The sequence below is a fragment of the Panicum virgatum genome, chromosome 3K (assembly GCF_016808335.1).
Source record: "Panicum virgatum strain AP13 chromosome 3K, P.virgatum_v5, whole genome shotgun sequence".
NCBI lineage: Eukaryota > Viridiplantae > Streptophyta > Magnoliopsida > Poales > Poaceae > Panicum > Panicum virgatum.
This window is the reverse complement of record NC_053138.1, coordinates 53,073,502-53,079,311: the sequence shown is the minus strand read 5'-3', so window position 1 is coordinate 53,079,311 and position 5,810 is coordinate 53,073,502. Positions and strand designations below refer to the sequence as shown.

Here is a 5,810-nt window from a genome sequence, read left to right as displayed (position 1 = left end):
TTGACGATTTGCTCCGTGCTTGGGACGATGGGGTTTGGACATACGATCAAGCTACAAAGACAAACTTCAGAATGTATATTTGGTACCACTATTCCCTGCATGACTTGCCAGCGTATGGGATATTCTGTGGCTGGTGTGTCCACAGGAAGTTCCCTTGTCCAATATGCAAGGCAGCATTGATGTTCATTTGGTTGCGGAAGGGTTGCAAGTATTCTTTGTTCGACAAACATCGACAATTCCTACCTCTTGACCATCCATTCAAACGAGATAAGAAGAACTTTACGAAAGGTGTTGATGTTAAAAACCATCCACCACAGATGATGACGGGTGCCGACTTTCATGCTCAATTAGATGGTCTCGTGATCAATGTTGAAGGTGGGGGTTTTGTGGGATATGGTGAGCAACATGCTTGGGCGCAGAAGTCGGGCTTGTGGAGGCTCCCCTATATGGCTGACCTTCTTCTTCCACATAACATTGATATGATGCACTCCGAAAAGAATGTCGGCGAGGCATTGTTCGGAACAATCATGGACATTTTAGATAAGACAAAAGAATAATGTTAAGGCCAGAGTGGATCAGGCAACGTTATGCGATAGACCAAAGCTAGAAATGAGACCTCCCGGATCAGGCAAGGCGTGGAGAAAGCCTAAGGCCGATTTCGTTCTGATGAGACCCTAGAGGAGAGAAGTCCTAGAATGGTTCCAAACCTTGATGTTTCCTGATGGGTATGTGGCGAATCTGAGGAGGGGAGTGAACTTGACCACTATGCGAATCAACGGGCTCAAGAGTCATGACTACCATATATGGATCGAGCGGCTACTTCCAGTTATGGTTCGAGGCTACCTCCCTGATCAAATCTGGCAAGTGCTGGCAGAGTTGAGATTTTTCTTCCGCCAGCTTTGTGCTAAGGAGTTATTTCTAAAAGTAGTTGAAGAAATGGAAAGAATGGCGCATGAGTTGCTCTGTAAGCTAGAGAAGATTTTTTCCACCCAGCTTCTTCAATCCGATGCAGCATATGATTTTGCACCTATTGTACGAGGCACGAATGGGTGGGCTCGTGCAGCACCATTGGTGCTATTCAATTGAGAGATGTCAAAAGATACTTAGAACTAAATGTAAAAATAAATGTAAAATTGAAGCTTGCATCGCAGAGGCATATATTCTGGAGGAGGTATCAAACTTCACATCAAAATACTATGCTGACAACCTTCCTAGCGTCCACAATCCACTCCCTCGTTACAATACTGTGGAATCTAACTCCACCCTGAGCCTTTTCCGAGGCCAACTCGGAAGTGCAAGTGCTGCAACCATCAAGACCTTGGATATTCAAGAGTGGCGTGCTATCATGCTATATGTGTTGACCAACCTTTCCAAAGTTTTGCCTTACATAGAGTAAGTTCTTAGCGTTCATTTAGTTCTCAAGTCGTTTCCCTTTTCTTCATCCAACCCTATCGTTCGTCTTTTGTACAGAGAATTTCATATGGAATTCTGGCATCGATCAAGGGTGCCTAGCCTCCATGAAACTGAGACCCTACCTAGACAGGGCGCGGGAAATGGAAGGCCTGATTTCATTTCTTGGTTCAAATAGAAGGTAATGTCCAATTCAGCTCATTTGTAGTATATGGCATGACAAGTTGCTTGTACGTGCAAATAATATGACGAACTTGCAGGCACAAAACAATGCGTCTATGAGTGCCGAGTTGCGGCAGGTTGCCAATGGCTGTGCCTATAGGGTCAAGTCATTTGGAGCTTATGACGTAAATGGATATCACTTTCACACAACAAAGCACGAGCAGATTCGGCCCAATCGAAGAACAACAAATACCGGAGTTTTTACGCCAGGAGACGATGGGCTCGAGTACTACGGAACACTTGAAGAAATATACGAACTGTCATTTCATGGGTCCGTACCTCTGAAACCTGTCATATTCAAATGTCATTGGTTTGATCTTCAAGCTGTGAGATGTACCCCGAATATTGGGCTAGTCGAAATTCAAAGGTCATCCGTGTACCCAGGAGACGATGTGTATGTTGTAGCTCAACAGGCGACACAAGTTTATTATCTGTCATACCCGTGCCAAACCGAAAATCGTCTCAAGGGTTGGGATGCTGTGTATAAGGTGTCCCCTCACGGTAAACTACCTGTCCCGAACAATAAAGATTACAACATAGACTCAAACACATATGCAGGAGAGTTCTTTCAAGAAGATGGGCTACAAGGGAGTTTCCAAATAGATTTAACCGAAGCAATCGGAATGGAAGTAGACAATGAAAGTTTTGTTCACGAGGATGCCGGGGATGAGGTTCATAATGCGAAGGACTTGGAATTACTTGAGCGATTACATTTAGGCAATGACAGTGATGATGAAAGCATTCCTCCTTTGGAGCACGCCATTGATGATATCGATGGAGGTGTTAGCGATGATGAGACTTACGATCCAGCTAATCCCGATCTTGAAGAGTATTTCTAATACATGTAAGATCCGTATTTGCAACAATTATATCAGGCGGCCACTTGTTCTAATTATGTTTGTTTTTTACTACTTGCAACAATTAATTTGTAATACATGTTCGGATTATGTTTATTTTTTTACTACTTGCATTAATTAATTTCTAATACATGTTCTGATTGGTTTGCCCCTTTTAATTTCAGGTGATAGATGGTGGGGCACGGCGGAGGTATGATGCAGTCGTAGGAGGCCGTGCTGCGCAGAGTTGCTGGGACAGGTGAGTCCTCCCAGACAGCTGGAGGGAGGACGAGGAGGAGGAGGGGTGAGGCAAGTTCGTCGGTGCCTCCACCAGCTGAGGATGCTGGCACGTCACGGACGACGAGGAGGAGCAGCAGGAGGACGAGGGGGCCTCGCGCGAGGTCACCCTCGCCTGAGGAGGAGGAGCCGCTGCAGCAGCAGCAGGAGGAGCCGGAGGAGGAGGGCCAGGAGGACGGGCCGGACCAGGAGGAGGCCTCTAGTGAGGAGGACGACGACCAGGGAGACATACCTGCCATCTGGATGCGAGGCCCTGCTCGTCTCCCGAACCGACCTATACCGCTCGAGCAACGGCCGATTATTCGGTCGGACGGTAAAAGTTTAGTAACTTTAGCCGATTTCATTACGTTTCGTACTTGCATATTTCAATTCCAATTTTACACAAATATTTTTGGCAGGAACTTTGTAATCGTCGTTCTAGGTGTTCACAAACGCATCCCTAATGGCATTCTGGGCTTGCTTTGCAAGGACCACTACCCTGGATGCATCGAGATTGACGGCCGTCTTCAGCTTGGGAGCACTACATCCAAGCCATCGATAGACCGGACCGGGAAGGCAGGTGCTTTGCGAGCAAGGCAGAGCGGGTGTTGCAGGAACTGTGGGTAAGTTCTGTATGCACTATAATTGTCAATACATATCATTAATTGGACATTCTTGATATAATGGCTTCGTTCATCATCATGTGCATGATTTCTACAGGTGCGAGGAGGGAATGATGACCGTGGCGCGCGAGGTGGCAAACACGGCCTGTCACAAGCTGGTGGCGGATATGCTCTACGAGGCACGCATCCAGGCCAATTGTGATTACAAACGTCGCATTGAAAAAGTGAAGACCAACAAAGGGGCCGTGTGAAACCTCAGGCTGACTCGGGAACAATATATGATGGTAAATGTACAATATTATTAAAATTGACTTCTTGCTAAAATGAAGTATGCTACAGTTCATCTTCTTATATGTCATGTTTGACGTGCAGCTGATTCCTTGGTGGTTAGCCGGGAATGATCAGTGCTGGGACATGATAATCGATAGGTGGTATGCGGAAGGTTGGGTGGAGATGCACGAGTCTTGCCGGCAGCGGCGTTTGATGATGCCAGGTGCACCGCACCATCAGGGCAACAGTCACCTACGACAGTACGTGGCCAGATGGGTACGTGAATTCATTTCTTCATTTTAATGCTCAACCGTACAGAATTTGTAATCATCTTCCTTTTTTGCAGTCGTCGTCACATGGAGGCGAGCCTTGCCCCCCGATCAAGGCGTGGGCTTTGGCCCACATGGGGAAGGCGACATCCGATGTCACCTACAACCCTAATGCCCCTCTAGAAGCGTACAACAATACGACCGCCGGGGGCACTACCTTAAGCGTACACCAAATCACGAGTGCTAGGTTTGGGGGCACTACCTTAAGTTGTGAATTTCCGATTAACAAAGATTGTGATTCAGCTGGCTAAAATATTTCTCTTATTTCAGTCTAATACACGTAACCTTGGTTTGGTGTCTAGAGAACCTTGTAATCTCATCTTTAGGCATATTTTGTAAAGAAAACTTTTTTGTTTGCCTTCTCAATTTGGTCTGATGGATGATCAGGCTGCCAGGCATTCCAGCCCTTCTCCATTTAATAGGCCAAGGTGAGTCGTCTAGCATTTCTCTATTTTAATGATGAATTACCCAGGGTGTTGGAGGCTAACATAACACTGGAAATTTTTAGGGTTAAAGCATAGAGAAGAGGATGATATGGAGAACTGTTCGTATGTCATCTGGAAAAAGAGGGGAGATGAAAGAATATGATGCATAGCAGCGGAGATGTGCAAGTTTCATGGGCCAAATAATGTTCTGTCGACCAGAAATGCAGAGGTTTGTTCCTCTCTTTATTTGTTCCAGCATTACCCTGTTCTCAATATTGTTCAGAAAATATATATTTACTGTTATCAAATTTTTTTGGCTGGATAGATTCAATTTAGATTCTCTATTCTATGTCGAGGTACCATGTTCAAAATTTTTGTGGTGCAACTTGTACATCGAAATCAGTAGATGCATCTTTCGAGTTCCTGATATATGATCAGTCCCATGGAAAGCACTAAGAGCAGCTACATAATGTAGCAGCTTATACCTTTTCATTTTGATCAGTCCCATGGAAAGCACTAAGGTTGGATCTAATAAAGGGCTGGTTTATTATATGTGAAGCTCTAGCCGAAATGCGGAGTGCTTTGTCGGTTAATCTGCTAGTGTATGGCTTCTGAGGAGGTGAAGATGCTGCATCAGAGATGCTTGCTGACAAGGTGCACACAAAAGTCTTTTTTGCAAGTACTGATACTAGGATCTGTGTGGAATGCATGAACTTAGTAGTCACGTAGATTTGATTGTCATTTAAAAACATCCATTTGTAGCCTGTAAAATAGATTTGTGCTTTGTAGCCTGTAAAATAGATTTGTGCTTTGAACGGCCATTTGCTTCTTTTGTATTGCACATCAACATCATACAGAGAAGGCTGAGAGGTGATTGTATGGACTCTTTTGTTTAATCTCGATGTATGAGCTCATATGGTTGAATTCTGCTACTATAATTATATATTATATATATTGTACAAATGATGCAATATTATTATATGAAAATATTTTTTTTGATTGGAAAAAGGTCTTCACCGCCGGTTCGTGTCTTCAACCGGCGGTGTTGACGTCTCCATCACCAACGGTTCCAGATACGAACCGGCGATGATGGGTGCACATCACCAACGGTTGTAGAACCGGCGGTGATGGTCTCGCTATCACCAACGACTTAAATCCAACGGTACCCAAAACCGTTGGTGATGTACTTTTAGAACCGGCGGTGATAGGGGTGGCTGTAGTAGTGAACTTCCTGAATTTACAGAGAGCAAAACTCATTAATTAGATTTAGGGGCAAAATGGTCTTTTCAATTGCTACTTAACACCGTTATTGCTCTAAATGAACGGTAGTATCAATCTAGGTATGAAACTAATTAGAACTAGTGAAATACTGAAAATTTTGAACTTTAGAGGGCCAAGAAAGAAATTAGTAACTTTGGT

At 44.4% G+C, this 5,810-nt stretch overlaps 1 long non-coding RNA gene across 1 annotated transcript; it reads left to right on the top strand.

Moving 5' to 3' along the window:
* Window positions 1–4,144: 4,144 nt before the first annotated feature.
* On the top strand, window positions 4,145–5,315 carry LOC120699575. The gene is made up of 3 exons (XR_005685500.1): window positions 4,145–4,394; window positions 4,475–4,620; window positions 4,951–5,315. It is a non-coding gene; the product is annotated as an uncharacterized LOC120699575 (long non-coding RNA).
* Window positions 5,316–5,810: the final 495 nt, after the last annotated feature.